Source organism: Hippoglossus stenolepis, chromosome 1 (genome assembly GCF_022539355.2).
Source record: "Hippoglossus stenolepis isolate QCI-W04-F060 chromosome 1, HSTE1.2, whole genome shotgun sequence".
Classification (NCBI taxonomy): Eukaryota; Metazoa; Chordata; class Actinopteri; order Pleuronectiformes; family Pleuronectidae; genus Hippoglossus; species Hippoglossus stenolepis.
The window spans coordinates 12,543,007-12,570,382 of NC_061483.1; the positions used below are offsets into that span (position 1 = coordinate 12,543,007).

At 41.2% G+C, this 27,376-nt stretch overlaps 1 protein-coding gene across 4 annotated transcripts in view; it reads right to left on the bottom strand.

Annotated features, from left to right (window-relative positions):
- apba2b (amyloid beta (A4) precursor protein-binding, family A, member 2b) overlaps positions 1 to 27,376 on the bottom strand; it is a 60,193-nt gene that overhangs the window by 32,111 nt on the left and 706 nt on the right. For 3 of the 4 annotated variants that reach the window (XM_035159590.2, XM_035159596.2, XM_035159566.2), the window contains exon 2: positions 15,045 to 15,095. The exons of the other annotated variant lie outside the window; for it this stretch is intronic. The gene's annotated coding sequence lies outside the window, so the exon portion shown is untranslated. The remainder of the gene's footprint in view (positions 1 to 15,044; positions 15,096 to 27,376) is intronic. 4 annotated transcript variants of the gene reach the window in all.

A 27,376-nucleotide genomic window follows, 5' to 3' on the forward strand; every position in this document is an offset into this window, starting at 1 on the left:
TTACTAGTCAATAAAAACATATGGAGCTATTGGAACGTGACTGTGCACATTTGGTATTTTGGTGACAGGATGCACCTGGCGCATCTGGAAACAGGGGGGGATTGAGATGTACTGGATGTGTTAACCAACCAGACATCGATTGGTACTTCACTTATCCTTCCCTTTAAGGAGAATGTGCACGGCGCAGTGTCATTTTGGTGAGGACTGACTGAGCGAGTCTCAAAGAGAGAACAGTTGTTGAATGATTCTTTTTTTTGCTCAACGTGATCCTCTGAGAATGGTGATGACATGTTGATGAGAAATAATTGATTGGTCAGTGGGTGGAGATTTTATATGGGTTTATCTCTCATCTCCACCTCAACCTGCTCCGGAGCAGGTTAGCCGTTCAGCATAAGTTAAAAGGTAAACAAGCTTCTTAGGACCGGAAACCCTGAACTAAACCTATAGTTACCCAGATAACCGCAAATCCTGCTACCAGGGCCCTGGTTCCCTTGGATCTCTTAGCTTGGAAGCCTGCCTGCCTATTTACCTTCTTAGTCTTGTTACAAATTTTCTATTTAACATGTCAAAACACCTTGTGTCTCTGCTTTCTGGTGTCTGCACTTTGAGTCCAGCCTTTTCTGAAAACGAATACAAAATCAGACGGTATTCTCTTCTACAGTATGCTCCTCCAAGATCTCTAATTGCACTTGGCCGCAGATGGTATTTTAAAAGACTGTGTCTGAGTGAGTCTCCCCCAGGCAGGTGCTTTCTCTCCCTACTGCTTAATGTACACAGAGATACGCTCCAGGCTCATGCGAACCTGAATAGAAATGAGCAGGCTAAAGAAAATGAGTGGCACAAAAAGAAATCAGAATCCAGCCGGACCAATCACTGTGTACCTCTTTCTATGCACACACACACAAACACACACAATATCTTTCTCCTACACAATGCACTGAAATGTAGGAACTGATTCAGGCCATTACCTTCATCACTAAGAAAGGCTTCTCTCACACACAAACACACAGAGGCAGTACTAACAGCAGCACACCACCCTGTCTGCAGTATCTAAATTGTTTTAAGCTATAGCTGGGGACCACTTGTGCAGGTCTGTCATCTCATCTATTCAGTGTGTGTGTGTGTGTGTGTGTGTGTGTGTGTGTGTGTGTGTGTGTGTGTGTGTGTGTGTGTGTGTGTGTGTGTGTGTGTGTGTGTGTGTGTGTGTGTGTGTGCCTTAAAGAACGGCTAAGGAGAGTGAAGGCAAGACGAGTAGTGCAGAAACAGCAGATGGTTCGGTCATAGTACGGTTCTTGGGAATACTAATGTTTCTGTGGAAGGTCGGTGAGGAGTGATGACAGCATGAAAGAACCGTGAAGAAAGAGGAGCATCGGTCATACTCTGACATAATGGTTCTGCTTCAGTCTTCTTTACATGCAGTGACACAGAAATGACTGTCGCCATTGATTCCTTTGGCATATGCACAAATAAATCCTATTAGGGTGTCAAAATCACTGAGGTCACCAACACTCAGATACGTGGAGGAGTGAAACGATGACATAGTTATGACCTACGACATATCTGCTTTTTAATGAGTTAAAATGATTCATTAAAATAATTTCCAACTCATTTTTTTGACACCTTTGCTTGAGGCTCAGCTGTTTGCAATGAGGAGCGTCCATATGAGAGCTCTGTGGAGTAACAGTGTAAAGAGTGGGCTCACTGGAAAGGTTAAACATCGTGTTCTCTCTTGTTCAAGTTCATTTCAGTAATGATACATCCTGTAGGCAAAAAGGCAGCTGCAGTCGCCACACTGTTAACTGCAGCGTTAGGTGGACCACTGGCTTTTCATTGTTACTGACCCGAGAGTGTCTCACTCCATTTGGATCTATTGTCAGATTTGTTTAACCTGCAGTAGATTCTTCTGATGGTTCTACATTAATGAAAAATTCTCTGCGCATTCTGCAAAAGACTTTTTCTGCATTATGTCTGAATCACGGCTTGTTTTCCATCCATGTCAGACTCATGTCGTCTCCTTCATTCCTTCTACTATGACACTGATACTTTTTTCTTTCATAATTGTCTTTTTCATACTTTTCCTAAAGTCGAGCCAGGTCACGGAGTGAGTTTGACATTCAGTGCCTCACATATATAAAATACAAGTGTAGTCTTCATAGTCCTCTTATTATGATTATGATATAATAATATCTATTCTAGTATATATTGCAACTTGCAGGTGTTATGGCCGACTGTCTGAAGGCAAACTAGAGCCAATCCCAGCTGACATTGGACAATGCAAGTGTAAGGGACAACATATAGAGACAAACAACCATTCACTCTTATATTCACACCTATATGCTCTCCAATTAACCAAACCCCAATCTGCATGTGTTTGGAATTTGGGAGGAAGCCGGAGTACCTGGAGAAAACCCACACAGACATGGAGAGAACATGCAAACTTCATACAGAAAGACACCAGCCGAACCAGGATTTGAACCAGGAACCTGTGAGGCAACATAGTTTACTGCTGAACCACCGTGCCCATATCAGGTTGATCTTATGATCATGAAATAGGCACAAGCTACATCCAAATCTTTCAAAACTGGCAATTGTTGAGAGTTAATAAATTATTCAAGGTTTCTGTGAGCACCTTTGTATGGATATTGAGGTCATTTTATTTTCCAGTCTATTCAATCTTACTACTGCTATTTGGCAATTTTTCACAATAAAAGTCAAAAAGATGAGACCTGTCTACTAAAGTTAAAAGCAGACAAACAGGGATGGAATATGAAGGAGATCACTGTGAGAGAGAGTGAGAATGGAGAGAAATAATCATTTCTACTTCATGTCTTTTAAAAATGAAGACCTGACTACCTGCTGCTACTGAGGAAATTGCTGTTTCATTTGAGGTGTGCTCTCACGCCCTCTCTCCCTCTTTCTCTCTCTATAATTACAGTACATATCTATTCCATATACTTCTGTTCTTCAGCGATGGACAAGCATGGAATGGAGAAAATCACATCTAAACTCAGTTAAACCACCCTCATGTTAAGAACAAATTCAGATTCTCTATGGTTGATATTATATACAGTATCGGGTTATAGGGTTATGGTCAAAGGCCTTGTCTACACTAGGGCAGATATTTTTGAACCACTTAGTCTTAAAAAAAATTCCGTCCACATGACCTTAGTTGTACAAAATATCTCAGTCCAGATGGAAACACAAAAAGTAGGTAGCAATAAAGTCTATGATTTGATTCAGCAAATACCAGAACATTGTGAGCATCGTTGTTGTTTTTGTTTCTTGCACACGCTCACTACACAAAGCAACAGCGGGCATTTGTGAAGTAAGCTGTCACGTCATTGTTTCCCAAACGTCTTATTTTATATGTCCACGTTTACCCCAATTACCCCATCTGCCTCAATTACATGGCTCATTATGCTATAAATTCAGTTGTGTTTTATTTTTTGTGGGTACTAGAAAGGGGCACTGTGTCAGCCAGAGTGTGAACAATGTAAATGCAGGCATTAAATGGTTTGGTCAAGCTCTGCTGTGACATATAACTGGGAAAGAAGAAATCCTTGGTCACTAATAACGAGCCAGCCATCCTGTGTCCTGAGGTGGCTGCCACATTTCCTGATGTACCATACTAATATTCTATTTTTCAGAGAAGCGACCAAAAAGAACTGAGAAGCACATCCAAGCATGATAAGGAGAAGAGGAATTTCTGAGACATTGAGCATGTCAAAAAAATTCCATGATCCATGAAGTAATCGCTGCTTCACTCGATCCTGCAAAGATTACATCTGTATAACTAATTAAACTACCCTCACAACGCTTCCACGTCATTAAACATACAGCGTATTGATAAATTGCGTAATAACCTGACCATGCCGAGTTATGTGGCTTGTAAATAAAAGAATAAAAGCCCCATCAGAGAGAGACAGAGCGAGAAAATGAGTTTCCCCCCAGCTGTCTCATTGAGATGCAGCGTTTGTTCTCCTTACAGCCTCCCACTCGCTTCAGGACGACAACAAGGGTGCGACGCTGGAGACAGGAAGAGAGGCAGAGCAGAGACTTGGTGAATTGCACGAATGGCACAGGACCACAGAACGCTCCCCCCGCCATTCCGCCTGCCAATGTCCATCTCGCCACTTCAAGCACAACACCACGGACACACCCTCCTCCTTCACCCTTGACTGTTACCATGGCAACCCTTTGTTTTCCAGCGCAGTCTCTCAGGGGAGGACTGCCTCAGCCAATCATCAAATAACCCCCACTACAGAGCAAACACACGCACGCTCGCACACATTATTTATTTATCTAGCAGTTTTGGAAACATAAGAAACAGCATCACTTTGGGTGTAAAGAGTAAATTTGCTCCTGCACAACAAATGAAGGCAGAATGAATCCAGCAGATGGACATTTTCTTCAATACTTTGCTCAGAGCTTTACAAACAAAAGCAACATACGAGCCTCCACACAGATTCACTGTGGTGTAAAACAGGATCCAAGACACAGCTAAAGGGGAGACCTTCCCCAGAAGGATAAAACACTCATTAAGGAAGAAATCAAAGAAATGTTTCCCCAATTAGGTTCTTTCGTTTTGTTGACATTTTGTTTTTTTGGTAGTTGCTGGGGTTGGCACAGGTCCACCAACTGTTTTACCTTGATCCCCTGATTATTCTTCTATCATCAGGGAAAATGTATAAACTTGTTTATTCCTTCAAAAGTAATGACGTTCATGTCAGCTGTACTCAGCTGTGTTTACTGCTAATTAGCAAATGTTGACATGGTAACACACTAAACCCAGATGGTGAACACGCTACCCGCTTCTGGTCATCGGGTAAACCTCGGCACATTTGCATTGGAGTTACGAGCATGTTTGCATGTTGACCTTAGCATTTAGCTCAGAGCAACGTTGTGCCTCAGTAAAGCCTGACAGAGCTGCTAGCATGGCTTCAGACTCATACAACTCCCTAATGTCTATTTGTTGTTGGTTCAGAGCACAGTATTTTACAAACCATTGATTTGCCATGCACCCCTATAAGAAGAGAGGTTTAATTTACACATACTTTTAAAATTCTACCTTTATTACACATTTGGCAGGAAGGTGGTATTGAACTGGTTATCGCATTGATCATTGTGATGAGGAATTTAAAAGGAGTCATTATCTGTACGTCGCAGGCATTGACTGTAAACTAAGAAGGGCAACATGACAAGTCAATTCATCTTGATGGCCCCCTGGTGGCTGGCTGCAGTATAGGTCATAAACCCTGCCTCCTCCACGTTAGCAAATGGGACATGGACCAATTTATAAGCCAAAGTACATGTACAAATCAATTTTTTCTAAAAGATGGTTTCTGTCAGTTTGAGAATTTAAATTTCAAAGTGTTCAAAGTGTTCATTTTTCTGGTAAGTTTGGTTTTAATTAGTTATTTGATGCTATTAAAACAGGGTGAAATGTCATGATTGACATCTGAGACTGACTCGTGATTGGTCGAGCACATGTATCGACATAACTTTGATACCATGGCTCCACACCACGGTCAAAATAATCAATGTGATTGCATTTGAATGTTACAGCTTCTGACACAGTGACCTTAAATGTATGATAATATTCTCTTCCACACTCACTTTTTACTTTAAAAATAAACACCAACACTAATCACAAGTTATTAGGACCAAGGACTAACAGTTATGAAGTTAACTTTATGTTTCTTTGATTTGCTCCAGAGTTTATGAGATACGCATTGAAACATTTTGGGCGCACTGCAGACAGCACATGCACACATGCACGAACACCCATATCATGAACTGGATCAATGTAAAAAGTTAGTCTGGAGCCCTGATAATCAGCTGAATAAAAAGCAGCGGGACTGTAAAGTTTGCCTTTTTAAAAACATGCTGCATGTGACCACTAGATAAAAAGAAAGAAGAAATTATCAACCAGGTTAACTCACAGTGCCAACACATTTCAGTTTGTGGGCTGTGAGCCTGGCCAGGTGGTCCATGGGGTTAGGTTGGCCTACATTTGAAGAAGCAACATGAAACACTCTGTAAAGTTTACCTGGCGACAAGCCCAGCGTGCAGAGAGCTAAACACAGCTAAATGTCCCCAGAGGGAGACGCATACTGGGACGATTTCACAGGCTTTAATTGAGGCTGTCAACTGGGCTTGGTTACTGATGAGAATGAGTGAGACAGATAAAAAAGCATTAAGTTTTTAGTATCTGTAAAACCATGAACTTGAGGTAAAACGGTATAAGCGGCTTAGATGTCACACTAACACCCATTCATTGTTTGCACTGCTACCAAAAACATCAACATATTAGCAGCAGCAGGATAACAATTGTTTTGGGATGTAACAACAAATCCTCTCACACAGCTCTGGCTTAACCAGACTAGAGAGTGACAACACAATCAATAGATATTAATCCAATAGTCAAATAAAAAAGGGGGATAATACAGATTATGGAGATGGTGCTGATTAAAAACCAGATGGTGTGTCAATGTGTGTGTTAATGACCAGATACTTGGGGAAAACTTGGGTAATAATAAGTAGTGGTTATGGTTCAGGTAAGTCTCCAGGAAATGAATACTAATTTATAGTATTTATAGTATTGCAGATGACCTTTCTAACATGTTGATGACCTTTCTAATGCATGAACACAAATATTCCAGGACAAAGAGGTGCCATTCACGTAGAAGATGAAGATGAATATGTAAATTTGGCAAGACCACATCATTTGGGACCATTTGGTGATAAGGGCCCATGCCAGTGTCAATGAAAATCTCCAGATCCATTTTCTTCACGTCTGAGAAACGGCTTATGTAACAGAGCGATGGCAGCATGTACCATATCATCGAGTCCAGTCAGTGGTGACCCTCAGAACTAATTAGACCGACTATAAAACTCTTATAATACCCCAGAGCAGACTTTATACTACTGTCATAATTTTGGCACATCCGCAACACATCCTGGCTTACGTCTTAAGTATTAATAGGATTTTGTGGCCATTAGTTCCACTGAGTAAAACCACATGAATAAATGTCACCAGATGAACAGTAGTTATTTCATGTTGTATGGACCCTGGCACACAGCCAGCCTCTAACCCATACTGCTACATTCTTCCTGAATTGTCAATTACATTGAGGCGAGATGAAGGTGAGAAATTGCTCCCTCGCTGACACAATGCTCCACCTGATCCCTCAGTCAGAGGTCTTTCACAGTCCTTTTGAACGACCCCTGACTGGAAACGGCTCTCTCTCCTCTGGCCTCTAATCCTCGTTCTTTGTCAACTTTTAATCAACAGCAGTTATTTCACAGCAGCCTTCGCTCTCTTAACCTCTGTCTGATCCTTTATACCAGAACAACGGCTGCGGCTTAAAAATGCTGAGCCAGGAGTCTTCTTGTTAAGGTGATATTGGATGATTGACAGTCTCCTCATAATTGTATTTAGTTTGGACAATGCGCCGCAGTGGTCACTCCATTCTCCAAGAGTCCGCTCAGATATCAGACCGCCGGCGAAAACAGTGTAGTTCTCCTCCCACAATGCTGTCTCCCACGCCGACAGCTTTCTGAGAAAAATGCTAATAATATTCATTGAATGTGGTGACGGTCATTGTAACCAGTGACAGCGCAAAACAGAGCGAGCAATATTGGGGCCAGGAAATATCCCCTTATCTTGTTGAGAGACAGACGGGCTGAGTGGTAACGGCTGGGCCCACTAATGCAGTTTGGTGGCAGGCACATGAAATAACTTCTGGGTTCGATCAATCACACAGCCCCTCAGGGAACAGAGGAGGGAAATATTCATCAGCGTTCGCACAAGTGAACAAACACACGCACACAAACACATACACACGCACCGTATTGCACATTCCATCAGCTCGAGCTTGCCTTTTTCCTCATCTATACATATTTGTTTAGGCTATACGTGCATTTGCGAATTAAATGCCTTGAAAACAACAGACCAAAGTGTTGACTGTAATTAACTGTGGATTGAAAACAAAGCATGATGCTCCCATGCGTCTTCTGCTTTTCCTCGTCTTTTTCCTTTGCGGTGATGTGATTTGCTCGTCCGACCTGCACACATCTGCTCATCCTGAAATGGAGCGTGAGAGCATGCACGCTGTGACGCTTTTGTGCGAGTTTTTGTTTGGTCTCAGTATCACCGCTGGCCAGCTGACAGACTGAGGATTAATCACACAGACAGCGGCTGCTCGGCCACACAGAGGAGCAGCACCGCTCCTGACAAGAACAAAAGACAGACGGACACAAAAGACGCTCGGTTTCTGATAATCGGTGCGCTCCCATGTTGCGCTGGCATTTCGCTTATCTGTGTGTGTGCATGTGTGTACTCGCGTCTTGGATCTGTATGACAGTGAGTGCGAGCTGACACATTGGCTTTAGCTTGTTGCACCTGACTGCCTGAGTGTGGCGTGAACATGTGTGTGTCCTAAGTGTGGAAATTGTCACATCAATCCTCCTGAAGCAGTGGCAGGATCAGGAGAGGGTGTCACACCTCCCAGCAGCCTTTATGCTTTACTGACCCCAAGGGAAACACAGTGTCTTCGGGATGGAAGATTGAAATCTGCCCACCATCTGAAGCACACACACAAGTTTGCACAGCTATCCATATCAGGACTTTGCATTGACTGCTATTCACCATTTACAGCCAAACAAAAACCTTATCCCTAACCATAATAACCATGAGCAATTCTTGCCTAACCCAAACCTTACAACTATTCACATCGTATCCCTAACCTTACCCAGGACCTCAGAAATTACGTTTTGCCCCATTAGGATCGGCTTTGATCCAAAGGAGTTCTGCTGATCCTGACAAAATCAGTGTTAATGCTGGGAAAGGTCCTAAAGAGGTACCCAAAATGAGTACACACAAATACATTCCCTCACATCCCACATAGCGACTATGTGTGTTTTTCATTTTCCCCCAGCAACTTCCTCATTCAAACTTGAAACTATCACATCGATTCCTTTGTGTTGCATAATCTACAAAGGTTCCATTTTTAAGTGCATTTACTTTTGAGAGAGACAGAAAAGCCCGTGAGTCTCTTCATATCAACTATAAAGCCATGCTAATGAGGTTGGGGAATCTTTTCAGATGTGGAAGGTTGGAGAAAACAAGGAGACAGAAATCATGGCAGAAAGTGCAGTTTGACAGAGGAGGCAGGCCCCGCTATGTAATAATGTATGATTCAAAGCTATTTAAAGATTGCGGATTTGCTAAACCTAGATTTCATTGGGGAAATCTCACTAACATCGCTCAGTGGAAACCGTGCGAAACAAGAACACAGTTGGAGTCTCTGTTTAGTAATGAGGCTGACTCAGAATCAGGGTTAAACCAAGACAAGGTGGGAGCACATTAATCTGTTCACATTTGGCATCATCACACTGGTTTTGCCCTGGTGAGCGTAAAAAAAAAACACCAAAAAAAACATATGCCGGATTGCAGACCTGATCACAGCTGTCTCTACGTACATCTGTTTCCTTTTCTCTCACGTTTCAAATCCCCAATGAGTCAAGAGATAATGACTTGGGTAATATATTAAGATCAAATAAGCTGTTAAGGAGACTAAGGATTTCGTGTCATTTTATGATTAAAAACAAGACTCACTAATATCCCTTGAGAAGACAAAGTCACAAAACGTTCACATAGAATCTTTGGTAGATTTATGGAGAATACGAGTTTAACTCTGTTGAAACTAAAAAAGGGAACAAAAAAGAAAAGAATAGACTCAAAATACAAGGTTCTGATGAGGCTATTTTATCATTGTTGACTGGGAGACTGACTGTGGGCACATTATGACACCTGATTGCATTAACTCTTGGGTTAGAAAACAGACTCTAAATGAAAGATGGATGACCACTTCTTCCCACTATCCAAAAATAAGGCCAAATATCCCAATTAAAAATGGTGCCTTCTTGCACATTTGGAGCCAGCGCAGTAGGAATCTGGGGATGGAGCTGATCTTCAGTCCCAACTTTCAATCATGACGTTTCACCCTGTTTTTATAGCATTAAAATAACGAATTAAAACCCAAACTTCCGGGACAAATGAGGACTACATATACAAAACATAAATGTGATAATCTAAAATGACAGAAATCCTCTTTGAGAAAAATGTATTTGAAGTGCACTATCAAAACACTTTGACGTCTTTGTACCATGCAACTGCCTTAAAATAAATGTGGGCTTACGTGTCAGCAGCAGTAGAGCAGGCTCGTGTGACATGCAAAATTCATTCGAACTTACAAAGTTAAAAACTCACAACCCTCATATACAGTTTATGGATTACAACTAGTCATCATTTTCTCAATTAGCTGATTACAGTAATAGTTAAGTGAACAAAATGTCAGAGAATAGAGAGAAGAGTTCAAGGTGACCTCTTTAAATGTCTTTATTTTGCTGATCAGCAGCCCTAAACCTAAAGATCTTCATTTTATGTTCACGTTATCAGAAAACAAGCAACTGATCCTCTCAAACGAGAAGCTGGAACCGACGATTGTTTGGCTTTTTGAGATGCTGCAGCATCGCGCCAGGAAATGAAAAGGAGACTATACCGAACTGTGCTGCGTGTGCAAATGAATGTCGAGCTGTGTCACAGATTTAAAAGAAGCCAAATCATACATTTAACTGAAGTCACTGATCTACAGTAGTAACTGTATCCATAAAACTGTATTTATGGCTTTTACATTATAAAGAAACTAGCAAATCAGCAAATGCATAAACCAGTGCAGGTGGAGTATAAAATTATAGACATACAAAGTAGAAATGCAGACGGCACAGATTACAGAGACACACATCATAATAAACACACCATAAATCTGGGCACTGCAGATGTCAGACTTCACACAGCTAGACGTTATTCAACAGCATATTTTTGATGGCTGTCACAATGAGACGTTAATGCTTTCATGCTCTCAAGTTTATGAAATGGATGAGACAAGAAATGCAGCAATGGTTCATGACTAATTAAACTAAGTGCAGAAAAGAATTATGGACATTATTTGATCAACTTTGCATCTGCCAGTTGTACAAAATAGTATGGAGTGCTATTAAAGCAGCGAAAAAAGTATACTAATAATATTGAAATCCCAGTTTTCCTACACTTAAATGATAGTGAACTGAAGAGATAGTAGCATAACCATTACATGTTTTCAGAGAATTTTCTCAAAAGGAAACCATCTGGAGCCATTTTGTAAATCCAGAGTTATGTTCCATCACTACGTACTAATTGCTCATTGAGAGTACTGCCGTGCTTTTATTTATTCCACGAAAGGTCAGTTCGGAGGAGAAATAAATCAATGCCAAAGATGGCAGCTTGTAGATACATTGCCTAAGTCATTTCATTGTGGTGTGCTGAGTACTAATTTCACTGTCCCTGGGGACGGAGCCAGGGATCATAAGAGACAGCAAGGACAGAGGAGGCTCTGACAGTGCTCGGCAGCGCTGGCTGAACAAACAGAGCTAACGGCTGCGCTGATCCCATGACCACAGAAATCGGGATTATTGCGGCTCTCATTTGAATCCCCTTACATCACATCACTCTGTATCTGGTCTTTTTGCTTGGCTCGTAAACTGCACTGCGGACCTCTCCCCTATCTAGTTGTAGCTTAAGTGTCCAAGGGTCAGTGCCATGTGGATAACAATGCTGTCCTTCAGCTGGATGTTCACTTGTAGAGGCTTCAATGAGCATGTTGATGAAAAACCACTGTTCCTCTTTCAGTCTTCCCTATTTGACCCTAAGCCCTGACCTTTTTCTTATCTCAACTCAAAAATTCTTGAAGGAAAGAGTAAGATTAAATTTAGGAAAAACGCACAATATTTAGTAGTTATATCTTTAGCTAACAACCAGAAATTCCTAAGGGGTAATGCAGCAGTAAAAATTAAGAGTAAATTCAAATGATGCTGTTTGTGAGGATACTTTTGTCTCATAAAATCACATAAAATGCATTTTTTACAGAGCGGTTGGTTTTATGAGGTTTTAGATATCACACAGACAACAGTGGTATGTTGCTGCACGATGGTAGAGGGACACAGTGCAGGACTACCAGCTGAGCAGGGCAACGTCAGATTGCCTTGATGGAAACCATAAAATGTTAATTGTTTTTGTTCACAGCCTCCTCAGGACCTCAAACATTTATGGCAACCTCCCACATGTTGTGCTCGTGGGTTGGCATGCTATGATGCATGTACACAAACAATAAAACTGGATATATACACTAAATACTGACTGACTGATATATTTGTTTACATATTCATGATGAGAAAAATGCAGAGGATTCCTCGCACAGTTAACAGCGAGTCTGATGATGCATGTGACTAACTTCCCAGCAAGGCATCAACCTCCCCAGTGACTCTCAGTTACTGCACACACTGTGGCTGTTGATGATTCATAACAAGTTCGGGGACCACCAGATTCTTTGTCCGTCCTTCCCTCTGCAAAGTATTTAATCAGAATAAGTGAAGCAGAGCAGCTGGCACAGTGAGCACACATCACTGCGCTGACACAAATTCAAAAGGCAGCTCTCCCCAAAACTAGTCTTGGGCTAAGTTCCCTGTATGAATTCATAACAACCATGAATTTCCCATAAACACTATCAGTGACATGCAGATGGATGGGGACCTATTTTGAGGCTGATTAAGGACCCACTCAAGTGTGAGTGTGTTTGTGTGTGTGAGGCTCATGACAATAATCTGGTTCTGGAGTCAAAACTCCTTCAGACCCACAGTCTGAAACTCAGAACAAACAGCCCCGCCCTGTCTCTCTTTAATCCCTCCACAGAGGATGACGTCAAAGTCAAAAGAAAACACAGAATATACAGACAAAGGGAAATGGAAGGAAGAAGTAGGTCAATAATGGGTGATATTGAAGTGGATAGAATGTTTGTGATGAGTGTCAGCTAGGGGAGGCACCTCACGATTCGATTCCGATTCAGAGGGTTTTGATTTAATGATGAAACGCTTATCGATGCATGTCGATACATCAAAGAATTTTATATCTATACATAATATTATTTTTGTATCACTCTGTGAGAGGTGTGCATCTCCACGGAGCCTCATGATTTGTGCTTTAAAAAAGTATTTTAGACCATTACTGTTATCCCACTGTGCTGTTATTTACAAAAGAACGTTTTCAATTCAAACATCTGACTACAACAGTCAGTCTATAACAGTGGTCAGTGTTCTCCACATTGAATTGACATTCATTCAGTTTAGACCTGTGTGCTGCATCTTTAGCCTTCATCAGGGCGGCCCCGCCTGGCAGCATCGAGGCGCATTACGCTGCTGGTCAACAAGAGATTCTGCTCCTCCGCTCTTTTTCTAATCAATCACACTTAGAGCCGGTCTTTATGTAAACCTGCTGAATTAATATTTGTGTTCCTGGATAAACAGGGCGTCGCTTGTTTGGCAACAGTGAAGTAAAAAAAAACTCTGCGTTGTGTGATAATCTGGGGGAAGTACTACCCTCCTGCCTGCAGCCTGTGTTTGTGTGTGTGTGTGTGTGTGTGTTTGTCTGTCCTGTTGCTCACAAAAACTGATAACCACATGTATTTGGTTATAGCAACGGTGGTTCGAATTTTGCAGCCGTGGGACATCGCTAAAAAAATTAACCTACCGGAAAACATGAGTCGATTACTTTCCGTCACTGCATCGAAAAAACCGATTAATTTCCCCACCTCTAGTGTCAGCACGATACAGTCACTGTTATTTTCTCTCGCTCTAGGAGGATGACGCTGTACCAGGGTGGATGAATATTCTAGATGAAGTTTAATAAATGATGAGCAGAGGCAGCGTTGAGAAGCTCAAAACACGGTGCTCAATTGTTTTTGCACGCGCTTCCTACGCTCCTGTAAAATATGTCTTCAGCCAAGTTCTCCCATGATGCTCTGCCTCCTCGTCCATCAGCACAACAGTTGCCTACTGCTTCCCTCCCTCTACTTCATCTCATCCTGTACTGGTGCCTCTAAAGAACAGCTTGATGTGGACAAGATATTTTACATTATTTACCTCCACCAAGGAGATTACTTTTTCACTTTGTTTGTCAAGGGATGTGGACTCTCAAAATCGTCACTCTCGCACGCAACAGATGCTGAGTGACAGGTACACCGACCATCGTCAAAGACAATGGACAATAGCAAGCACGCAGCAAAATAGCTTCTGCAAATAGCCCTGCACACGGCTATACAATGCAGCAACGGAGCATAACAGCAAGTTAAGAGAAAAACAAATGTACTCATTACGAAACTGTGGCAGGACAAATTAGAATATGGCCGATCACAGTCAAGATAATTAATGGGAAATAGTGCTTTGACATGACGAGATGGGGCAATAGCCTTGGTGGAGGGAAGTACAAACACCCATATCACCAAATTTGTGTGGTCGCCTGTTGTTTCTTTTTCTGCCGGCCACTGCAGCAATATAATAATGCCCAAGCTGGACAAGTCTGATATTATGCCTCAAACACATAATATGCTAGCACTGTCGCTGGGACTGCCGTAACAGCATTACTTATGGAGAGGTGTTCTGCTTTTGTAATACTCACACACATGGATATAAAATAACAGATACGAGCTTTAATGCAGCCTTTCACACTGAAAAAAGTATCCATGTTACCTTTATAAATCAACCTCTACAAAACAAAATCTCTCGACTCTTTTCTTCACCATTGTTTTCCAACCTTTTAGTCACACCCCCTCTCCTCATCTCCTCCCTTTGCTGTTTGTTTGTATCGCAGAATGGCATGACTCAGTGGACAGCCAGGCACGTTAAGGAGCTCTCTCGGGCCCAGAGGTTGCTGCATCTATGCCTGCTCAGTACCCAGCAACAGGTCTGAGTTCAGCAGTGCACAGAAACACACACATTATGAAGAAGTCATTCTGTCATTATTGTTCTGCAAGTTTGCCAAAGTTTTAACCATCTCTACAGTTTGGGAGGACTAAAATCACTTTCTTGTGACACTATAAGAATTCCTACCACAGTACTCAGTACACCATTATACTGTAATAATATGCCGGGGCACAGTGAAGCTAACTTACTGATATCCGTAGGTAGGAAGAGCAGCTCTTTTATTTGCTCCAGGCGATGACCTAAAGCACAAAAGGAGAGAGAGCGTCAAGCTGAGCATCAAACTGACAACCCACATGAAGACACACACAGTTCGGCATGAACACTGAGCTTTGAACTGTCTCCTGCCTGCATGTGCAGAAAGTACCAGTGGAGATGAGGTCAAATGGGATTGTTGGGTCACAGTAGAGAGAGATATGACAATCTCATATCTTCAGTGCAGGACGATGGAACTGCGATACCGCAACTCCAACCAGCTGCCACTGCTGCAGTGCAGGAATAAATAAGTAGTGAAGTGAAGATGATGTTGGATTGGAGATACATTTATAGATATCCATCCACCCATTATCTATACCACAAATCCAGCTGACATCTGGCAAGAGGCTAGGTACACCCTGGACAGGTTGCCAGTCCGTAGGGCCAACATTTAACTATTCACATGTTCAATTTAGAGTCTCCTATTAACCTAACCCCGATCTGCATATTAAAAACTCATGCAGACATAAGGGGAACACGCAAACTCCACACAGACCATTGCACCACAGCGATACCAAAAACCATCGTATCACCTTGCCGCAGGGCTGTCACTTTTTATTTGAAATTTGAAGATTCATTCCAATGTATTTGCCAGTGTGAATCGAGGTGTAATGACCTGTTCGAGTTCAAAACATACAGTCTACAAGGCATTAGACCGTCTGAGGTGGTTTGTCTCAAGAGGGCACTCACTATCAACTTGACCCCATGGCATACCCTCTTGACCTATCAGAGCCTATGCAGACAATCACAACAGCAAAGCATCTGAGAAGCAACATTTTCTGGACCTCCATTGTTTGAGACAAATGTGTGGCTACATTAGAGGGAGTGCCCTGCAATAACATTTCTACAGCAGAACCTTGTGAAGGAGCTACATTAGCTCAGCTGTATTTTTCCAAACTGTCAGCAGGGCTTCACCATCTGCGACTAAGCCAAGACCACATGTCAGATCTCATCCTCACGGCCTGAGTCCCCTTGTGACAGCCTCAAGGTTACTGTCCCGACTCAGCAGTTGGTTCAGATTGACCAGAAAACACACCAGCAGCAGCATAGTGTCAGCATGACGGCACTTTCACTGCAGCCACTCGGGAATGTGTTGAGTGAAGTGGTACCTTCAGAAGGCAATAAAAAAAGTGTAAGATGTGTTGAAGATATCAACAGGGGCAGCTATTTACCAAATAACAGAATAGCTAATCCGCTGCAATTCCCATGAGATGACACAAAACCATATCAAGAGATTTACACTTGATTATGCATGAATTACTGTTGAAAGTGACCGAATATCTTCAAAAACAGCTGGCTGTAAACAAAAACTCTAAACAACTTACATGTTATGGTCCTCAGCTGAGATGCATTGATTTATCTGGCCAAATGTTAGAGTGAGGGAATAAAGAGAGAAGCAAAATGAGCGTTTGAACTGCAAATGATCTACACTCGCGAACTCGTTCCTCCAGGGGAATACGAAGTTTGGCAGAAACATGAGAAAAGAAAACATGAGCAATGCCTGAGTGTAATGAAAAAAGCCATTTAGGTGCTTCTCCAGAAATTTCCTCTGAAACACACCAAAATAAAATGCTATAAATGACTATTATACACTAGGGCTGTCACTTTTTCCTTGAAGTTCAAACATTCATTTGAACGTGGGTGTCATAGTTCATTATTGAACTGTAATGTCTGTTCAAATTCAAAATATACTGTCAACAGGCGCATTAGACCATCTGAAGTAGTTTGCCTTATGATGCAGAAGAGGGCGATCACTGCCAGCTTGACCTATTGCATGCCTTCTTGAACAGTTAAGTAAGTCTTTGTTTTGCTATGAAAATGGAGGATGCTAGCAAACAAAGCCATTAAGCACAGATGGCAAAGTAACTAACAAAGGTAAAGCTGTTTCTCGTTTTTGTACCATGCAGCTTGCCGTACCATACCGTTCACTGACAACAAATCTTCAGGCTCATCTGCAAAAAAGGGCTGTTAGCAGCAGTAGAGGAGGCCCCACAGACGAACGGAGCAACGTCAAGTGTTCAACCTGACTGCGTGCACAGGAGGGAACGCTCAGATATATTTGGACGAATTGCGTATCATGTCAAATTTGTACCAGCTTGATTTCTACAAAAAATGACAGCCTATGTGTTTTCCTCCTCATTTTCAGTCATAGAACATAGAACAATAAATTTATCTTATAAGGACCCAGTTATTTTCAGATGCTGGGTGTGTCCCCTCACAGTGAAGAGATTTTTGTCCACACAAGATGCATGAGAAACGTAACACAGAGAGAGAAGGAGTGCATTAGGAGTGGTTACAATGGTAGCGCCTCTCTCATCTCACCACTGCTCTAGTTCACCATGACTCCCCTCCTACTTGCATACAGCCCTGAGGCTTGTATTGGTCCCACAGGTCCAACTCACACTGCAGCACACTGCAGCTAAACAGCGTTTGAGACAAAACACTCAGCAAATCACACTCACCACTAATCCAAAAGATACTCGAGACTGCTGCAATCTAGGAACTTTACACGATTGTATAGCCTTATTCCCAGCGGTGGGTTATCTTTGGAACTGTGAGGTAAATAAAGCCAAATCATATTTGCTTCACAGTTTCGGTAACAAGAAACATTTAATTATTAACTGCTGGTATTGTTGTTTGTGTATCTTTTCCTGGATTCAGTTGCCAAAGTCAAGATTCATTACAGACAAGAGTTGTTTTACTGCAGTGCAACAATCAACCATGAGTGTCCAACCGAGGAGAGTGCACATGGGCATGTGAATGAATACAAAACAGAGAATCTCACAGAGGAAAATGAACAAGTCAAAGGTCCATGGACTGATTATGAGACAACTCCATCACCTGTATCTCTTCTCCCTGTGCTTATTCCATCCTCAAGATACATTGGTAATATATAGAAACAGTTTCTTAAATAATGAATAGGCTTGTTTAGCATTATTATCTGTTACAGTAGTAGTTCAGGCTTGGCACTAAATATAAGATATTGCAGAAAACATAGTGTAGGTCAAAATTATAAGAAATAAAAAGCAAAAAAGCAACTCTTCAACAGGCCACTGTGGCTCATTATACACAAAGAAACCAACAGTTTTCTACTATGCAGAAGTAGACTTTATGATTTCCCTGGGCCAAAGCAGTCGCTGATTAATGCTTTGATCTTGTAAAAATAAAATTAATCAGAAAACTAAAATAATTTAATAATTTGCTAGAACCCTGGAGTGACATAATCATCTTTCTCTTTGACCAAGAATGCAAAATATTAAATATACAGCAATGTTCTTCCCTTCTCTCTCTCTTTCCTCCTTTAACACTAAGATTCTGTCCTTTCAATAAGTGGCCAAAAATAATGACAATCTGAAACAATCAACTGATTCACATTTCTTCTTGAACCTGATTATCAACTAGTTACAAAATAATTTTATGAATAATCACTTCATTGACAAATCACAACCCAAACATGTAGAGACTGTTCTACTACGAGACTGAAAACATAATTAGGAATTGAACTAAAAATCATTTTTGATGGCCCTGTCTATTATTTAGGAATCAGTCAATTGTTCAATTTGGTCTATTAACTAAGACTAATAAACAGTAGTGACAGTTATTATTGGATTTCAGTCCTATGGGATAATATATGATGGAACAGCACGTTGATGAGAAAAGTCAGCATACCTCAATACCGTGTACACTCATGTCAGGACAAAAACAAACACATAAAAACCAGCTGACCTATAGACAACACACCTGTATGAACGCCGACAGCTCAGCTCATCAAAGCCAATCTTCAGCAGGAAATCTATCCCCATTGATCTCAAACTTCTCTCCCTTGTCTCACATGACAAGGCAAGGGCGCACAGTTCCCTGCTCGCTCTGAAACCTTGCATAAGCTGTTCCCCGACATTTAACACTGCGTCAACATTTTTACAAGGTTGCTCACTGCCCTGCTGACGTGACGTCCTGTCCCAGAGCAATAACTGAGCAACAGCTAAGCTCTATATGTGCTTATGGTGTGCGAAACAACTAAAGAAGGGAGAATGGCTTCCTCTGATATTTAGCAATGAGCCCAAAGGGAACAACCCCTGATAGAAAAGTAAATAACAGGTAAACCTCACAACAAAAACAAAACATAAAGATGGAAACTGCTGTCAATAACACGTCGAATGACAACTTTGGCATTTTGCAGTCACCACATTTGGAGATGGTTATGGTTAAGGTGAGCCTGATGAGCCGCCTCATGAATATGTTTACTGACAATATAAATCAAGTGAGGAGTGATTTTTGCAACCAGTGGAGTCACATTCTGCTGTTAATTTGAGAGAATACAGGTTTCAGGGACTTCCACATGGGCCATTTGTATACAGTCCATCAAGTTTACAGTGTTCCTTAGATGTGTCTGCATTAACCCCCCCCACACTCCTGTGGTATTCACAAACTCTAACCTCAGAGTGAGCACATTACATGTTTTCATACACAAACTCAATTAAATCATTAATAAATTACATCGTTACATTTGTCAAGAAATGAGAGCTCATTAAGCTGCAACTGGAGCCGGGGTCAACGTGTTAGGGTTGGAGTGGGATGGGGGTACACAGAGGTTAGAGGTATCACGGGTCCATCTTTCAGTACCACAACAACAAGATTGTGGACATTTGTATCAAGGTTTTGGTCTCAGTTCCACCACAAATGAACAATCATCTATGCTGTCAATCAACAAACTTGTCTGGTTGTAGAAATAATGGCCCAGAAGCTGGTACAGAATTCTGCCTGATTCACAATCACGCTTGCTTATTGTGGAAACTGTTGTGTTTCTCTAAAGATTTTAAGATCTTGACCTTATTATGTTATGATTTGGCTCTTAAACTTTAAATGAATTGAATACCTTTTATTTTAGTTAATTCATCTTTTTGCCATGGATTTTTGTGAAGCACTTTGCAACCTTGTTTAGATAAGTGCTATTCAAATAAAGTTATTTTTATCACAGCAGGATGCATTTCATATGGAAGAACATTTACCTTTGCATCTCAAAGAAAAACACAGTTTCTTCCAATAGCAGCCATCTGCCAGTGCTGAAAAAAGAAATTCATGAATTTGTCTGTGCTGCCCAACAAAGGCAGCAGCAGCAGCAGGTGAAGCTCTCTGCACATCTACATGCTAATGCCATGCTGCTCTTCAAACAAATGTGCTACCTAATAAGCAGGTCTGGTGAATGCATCTAAGGTCTAAGTAATGAGATAAGTGACAGCATACAGAGGGAGCGGAGTCGTCTTATGACACACGGCACAGCAGGAGGGAAGGTAAAATGGGTTTATTAAGGTCATGCACACACTAGCGTTAGCACACACACTCACATAACCTGAAAACTAACAATGCTGACTTTTAGCCAAGGTTAGCTCTAATGAAACGTCATCTTTTCAAATCAGAGCCTTTACATAGTCAGTAACGATATCTGCCTCTTTTGTCTGCATACATTTTAAAATCCTTATTCTTGTCCAAATTGAAGGCCATTAACATTTGCTGTATGCTGCCTGAGAATTGCCTGAAAACATATTAGCACATGATCAAAATTGCAAAGACATGCTGAGAGCGAGGAAAGCCAAATGGATGATGAACAGCTGAGTAAATGCAGTATATAAAAGTTGACTAATATCGATTTTAGTTGATCCGCTTTAGTTTAGTGGTCTTGACCGTATCATTATGGTTTATTTGTGTTCATGTTCTTGCACTCCGAACATACTGTACCACAAAATTCAATAGATTTGGATTCCATTTTGGATTAAGTCCCACACTGACAAGATGTTCACCACTAAACTCCGAAGCTAAATAATCTTTCAAATATTTTAATCTCTTCTTGCTCATGAGGTTCAGAACAGTAAAGTTACAAGGGTTGGAACATAATACTCAATCCTACCAACTGATTCACGTTAAACTAAACTGTGCCTAATGTTGGTACCTGTGAGCACATCTGGGCAAAAGGGTAAGAGAGCAAAAGAGAGAGAGAGCATGAGTTAACGACAGAAGAGGAGGCTGACGAGGCTCCGAAGGAAAACTGGGCTATCTTCGGGTAATTAGCTGGTTGGATTAAGTTGTTCTTGGAGATAACTGGACTTTTTCACTATCTTGCTTTGAATTGGCTTAGCACTTGTACCAGCACTAGTCAACACTAATAGTACAAGAGTGCCCTTAATAGGATACCAATTTACAGGAAGCACTATGCAAACACTGTGACACAGTGACAAATGTTACAGAGCTAGTGAAGTACCAAATGCCAAACTAGTTCAAACCCTAGTACCTACAATTGCACTGTAGGTTTTTTCATCTGGTCAAGTTTATCAGATCAGCATTATCAGATATATCAAAGAGGACACAAGGGAAAGAGGACAGAAGTCAGACAGAGCCAGTCAGCGAGTATTTCAGTGCTTCTTATTCTTTAAGTCTTTCTCACTGAATGTTTTTCGAGGAGTGATTCTTTTGCGTCACCCATGATTAATGCAGCTGAGAATGGGTTTCTCTTTTTACAGAGCACTGCGAGAGAAGCGTTTCTTTGGTTCTTTATTCCTTTCTCTCGCTTTCTTTTTAGCCATTTTGCTTTCCTCCCAATTTGACCTGATTAAACCAAAGAGTGTGAAACTGATTTGGACTCATTTGCATGCCAATAAAGGGAGGTGTGTACACATCACCTCATTGGATCCAAGGGACACAACTACACTTGGGAAAATTAACTGCAGTTTCAACTACTTACAACTCACACAAGACATCGAGAGATTATGTTTGTTCACTTGACATTGTTGTTAATGAGGGCAACTTCAGCAAACATACTGAGTATGGTTTGAATTAACTTCCACTAGGGGTACGTTGTGTTAAACCATCCTGCTGAGGCAGACTAGGAAAAAAAGTGGTCCTTAATTTCAGCTGATTCAGACTGCAAGCCATGTCCAAAAAAATATATTCAGTTTGAAATGAAAACCTGATAACAGGTCCAGATAGAGCTCACTGTAAATATAGTACAGGGATTGCCAGTAGATATCATCTGTGGATACTGAAACTCGCTGAAACAGGATATGATTCTGCTTGCTTCAGCATCATCTTTATGCCAAGAGACACATAAATTAGAGTTGTGTTTTATAATCTACAGACACATTATATTTTTTTAAAGGGTTTCAAATCTCAACATTGGGGTGAGCCGATAAACCAAAGATTAGGACGCATACCATGATGGTGCATAAGCCTTGAGTAGCAGGTCCCTGGTCGACTCCCTGCTGGTCGGACCATTTAGTGCTGGTCATTCCCGCACTCCCTCACCCTGACCCGATAACCAAAATGGTTAGGGCACATACCATATGGACACATTTGGCTTAAACAGGATTGACAGTAAAATCTTAAAAAGCACTAATACAGTTGTCATGAGAGTAGGTGTTACATGTGTTCAGGCACACATGACTTGTCCATCAGCCCCACGATGTACTGTCGAAGGCTAAGAATTTAAAAGGCTCATCATGGGAAAAAGGTTCCTCATCTCTGACCAAATGTTCTCTTAGCTTATTGACATATTTATAACCTACACTGGGTTTTTACTATGACTTTATAGTGCATGTGCAGGATCCACTTTCTCCTTTAATACCATGCATTTAATAAAATGGTTAAGAACTGATTTAGTCAAGTTCATACTTGACTCAACCCGGTGTCATTTTGAATACAGAGAAAAGTGCACAAAACATGTGCTTTGGGCCAGGAACATCTCTCACAAAGCTTTCCATGCCTCAACTAGCTACAATATTGATTACGTAACAGTACAGGTCACTAATGTGTTGAACAAAGTGGAGAGAGCAAAGAAAGGTGTTTCAGGAACTCTGGAGACTGACTTCTCAGACAAAGAGTTTACAGCAGGAAAGAGAGACAGTGAGATAGGAATAATAATAAAAATGGCAGAGAGGATAATTTATCGATATAGCATTGATACAGTAGCTGAAGCACCCTGGGTTTTTTATCTACTCCGACAAAAAAAACAATGAATCAACGGTTCAAAGACTAGCACACATTTAAAGAACCGTCACAAACGATGAAAAGACTAAATCTTGAAACGGCGCGCCCTTCACCATGCCTGACTGATCCACAGGATGTGACCTGGATTTCTACAAGTCTACTTTACCTGTTACTAAAGATAATAACAGGTCATATCACTGAGCTAAGAGTCAACACTTCATGGAGAATAACCCTCGACCTCTCAAAAGACCGATCAAGCCACGAGAGATCATAGTAGCAAGTAAATGAAAACTACAGGCAATAGATTTGTCTCCAGATCAAGTCTGGAGAGATTTTTTTAAAGCACGACAGAGGCAGAGGCAAAGATCACACTTTCAAGGAAAAACCCAAATCGAACGCGACAGCACTGTCAAAACAACTTGAGAAGAACTAATATGGCTGTCATATTAATGTGTGTAATACTAGAAGTGGCATGAGCTGGACAACAAGGGATGACACATCTCCTGCAAAGATATTCATGCTTATAGACAATGGACTAACTGTTATATAACATGGCATTTTTTAATGGTAGTGGAGAATTTTAAATCCAAAAGGTCAACTTTGTAGATGTGATGTGAATATTGATTTAGAGCAGCATCAACATCTGATAGAGGATGGTAAGTCATTTCATCATTTAGTCATTTAGTTGACTAAAGGACTGTTGTGACGAACAGTGAATTGTGATTGAACCATAAACCCGCAGAAAAAAGTAAAAGAATAGCATCTGTTTGGAAGCAAATAGCCAAAGAATAAAGTCATTACGATGCAAGCAGAGCAGCCAGCAGATATTCAATGCAGGACGATCACTGAGTCTCTCTTTAGATATTTCAGGTTACAGTGCTATTTCAAATGAGCTTGTACAATATAAAGGTCGATAGAAAGGAAAGAATAGACAGATTCTGTATATTTTCAACCACCAGAGATGAGCTGATGACCACTTACTTGCATCGTTTAAAGTTTCGCAGTTACAATTAGTGTATGAAAATCGATGCATGTGATTCGTATGCATCTTATTTTCTACATGTTGAACAGCTCAGTGTTTGTACAATCAAAGCAGCAGAGAGACTGTAGTGATGATGTCATCTGGACATATATCCTCTACAGACGGTGAATAATGCTGCGGTGAGACGACAAGATATTTTGGTCTGTTATGGTCAGATTATTGAGTCATAAATTATTGCCGCATCGTGACCAGGAGCTATGATGCACTACTCTTGACTGCCAATCACAATTTGCCATTTTCTTATGTATCATCATTGGAAAGATAGAGCTTGGCGCTTACTTCCAGGGACATGAATGTAAACAAACATGGCGCCCAGAGTGGTGTGTATGATACAGGCTGTGAGTCCAAAAAGGGCTGAAACAATCAAAAAGTTGGATGACTGGCAACTAACGCAAAATTATTTTGCTCAAGGAATAATTATCTATGTCAAGGAGGTAATGTTTTCCTGGATATTTGTTTGTTTGTCTGTGTTTCTGTCAGCAGGATTACTCAAAAGCTATTAAATAAAAAGCGGAGGGGTGGTGCATGACCCAAGGAAAATCCATTAAATGTTAAAGTGGATGCTGATTAAGAATCCGGGATGTTTTTTACACTTTCTTTAACATGGTGAGATAAGTAATTAGCCTTGCCGGAGGTATGCAGTCTCCTAGTTATCTTAGTATCAAGGAAAAAATGCCACACATGCAGTTGTACTTGAACATCTTTGGGGTTTTGAGTGTACAAGCTTCTTGGTCTCTGAAAATGATGACAGAAGTAAAGAATTAAATAAATGATTGTACCTAATTGATAAGAAATATATTTAACATATGCAGTTAATTAATTCCTTTTTTGGGTGGACGTGCAGTCTTTTTCTGTCAGGCGAACTTAAGACTGTAAGTTAAAAGGTAAAGAATAATGTTAAAATAAATTAATTTCCAGTGGATTAACCTACAACAAGCTTTAAGGTGTAAAACACCGTAATCCCTCTGCACGTCTCTGTTTGCTAGTTACCACAGCGACTGTGTGGTTTACAGCTCTTAAAGTCCACAAGCTAAATCCTGTGATAGACAGAAATTTCCTTGCCTCAATTGCTCATTCAAAAGGCAATTCTAAAGAACCGCAATTGTCCGTAATAACATGGCAGAAACACTTATCTTGAAAAAGCCTACTCATAAATCATCATTGCAGTTGCCTTTTCTAACAGTTTTGCTGCATGCAAATCAACACCCACCCTGTAGCTTCATCTGTAGGTTTATCATCTAGGAATCGTGTTTTTGCCAGAGGGCACGATAGAGTGTTATTCTCCCTCCGCCCACACTAACATGTTTTAGACAGCAGAGACAATGTAAATGTACGGCACGTGAAATCCATAGCATACAGAGTAAAGCTTTTAAGAAGACATTACACATGATATTATGTAACAGATAACTGATTTCCCTGCAGCACGGCCATGCGTGCTGCCACAGAGAAACAGACTCACTCCTCCTAAAGAGATATTGTTGTTTGATGAGACCTAGTGTTTAGATCGATTTGATATGATAATGGTTTAATCACACATTTCCAAATAGTTATTATCCTTCATAAATTGTGCAGCAGGGCCTGAGGCAGTTGCCCTATTTTGTTTCCCCCATCAGAGTCCGATTTAGCATCCTCAGGCTGCAGCAGGAGTAAGAGCCCACGCAGCAGACTGTAAGGAGGGTGTTTGTCCTTCAGTGCAGGTGCTACTCAGAAAAGCTGTCCCTGGCTACAGAGATGGAGAGACGCAACAGGGGTGTAACAGAGATAAATGCGCAAGGGGACAATGTGGAAAAAAGAGACGACAGACCAACACAAAGCCACAGGACGAGCAGGATAATGATGAAAACTAAGCTTCTCCTCTTTTCAACACAGCAACGCAGGTCAACATGTTGTGTGCATCCTCCAAGGCCTTATAGATTTCCATCATGGCTCTCCGGGGGGCCCTCACTTTCTCTAAGAGCCATACATTACTCTCCTCTATCCGCCCTCATCCTCCATAGTCCTGGTCGTCACTCTCTTCCTCAACTGCACCACAGCTTTTGTTTCCCTGCTCCTTCCGTCTCCTCTCCCAACTGCTGGCTTTTATTCTCAGAAACCTGCAATCCAAATATTTACTTCTAGATTTATATACTATAATAGATCTAAATATCGCTGAGCTAATGATTCAACCAATCATGTTGTATGAAAACCTCCACCAAAGAGGCTATGTTTACACCCCTATCAGTTTGTTTGTTGGTGGGTTTTTGCACTTCTTCTTTTGTTTGTAAACAAAATTACACAAAAAGAATTGAACTAATTTCCACGAAACTTGTGTGGAAGGATGGGCCATGCATGGGCAGATCTGGACAAAAGGGGGACAACCAGGAATATTTGTATCGCTTTTGTTAACAATTAACCATTTATGGTCATTTTGTTATTTCGCCAGAGAATAATTCATGGATTTTGATGAAAAACAATTGGACATATTAAGGGAACATCTGACATCTATGAGAGTGTCAAATTTGATGCAGCCTGAGCAAAAGATTATATATTCCTGAGCCTACCAATCATGTTTTATCATTTGAAATAGAGCTGAATGTTGAATGGAAGTCTTAAAGAACTAAACCCTACTGTATCATCAATAAGGTTTCCCGCTACTACCCTGATGTACACCATGTGGTGTATAGTCTTCCCACTGTTGACTGCATCAACTACAGGGACCACACACTCAGTGCTACAAGAAAAAAACAAACACAACAAGACTTCGGAAAAGCCCGGAGACATATCACATCACAAGTGGACAGTGGCTGACCGAGGAGCATTCTGCATGACTGGGTGAGGGCAAGGGGCAGATGGTTTGGATGTAACGTTGCATGATGCAAAGCAGAGGCTGCGAGCCATGTCCCCAGCTCCCTCTGAACAATGAACAGCCAGACACAACGCCTGTCAGCAACTGCCCTCCCCGGTGGCTGGTGCTGGCTCAGAGTGGTACACAGCAGGCAAGGCGCTGAAGGAAAGCAATACAACAAAAAAACAAAAAAACAGACAAACAGACAAACAGACAAATCCTCCACCGAGTGTAGGATTCAGATCAATTTCACTGAGGACCGACGCAACTTGAAACCTTACAGTAGATGCTCCATGCAGGGGTGTAGTGATTCCAGTGTTCAACTTCAGATTTGATAGATTGGCACCGTGGATGGGAGAAATTCAAAAGAATGTGTCATTAAATTAGACAAGTGTGTGTTAAGGGGATGAATAATAAAGACAGGA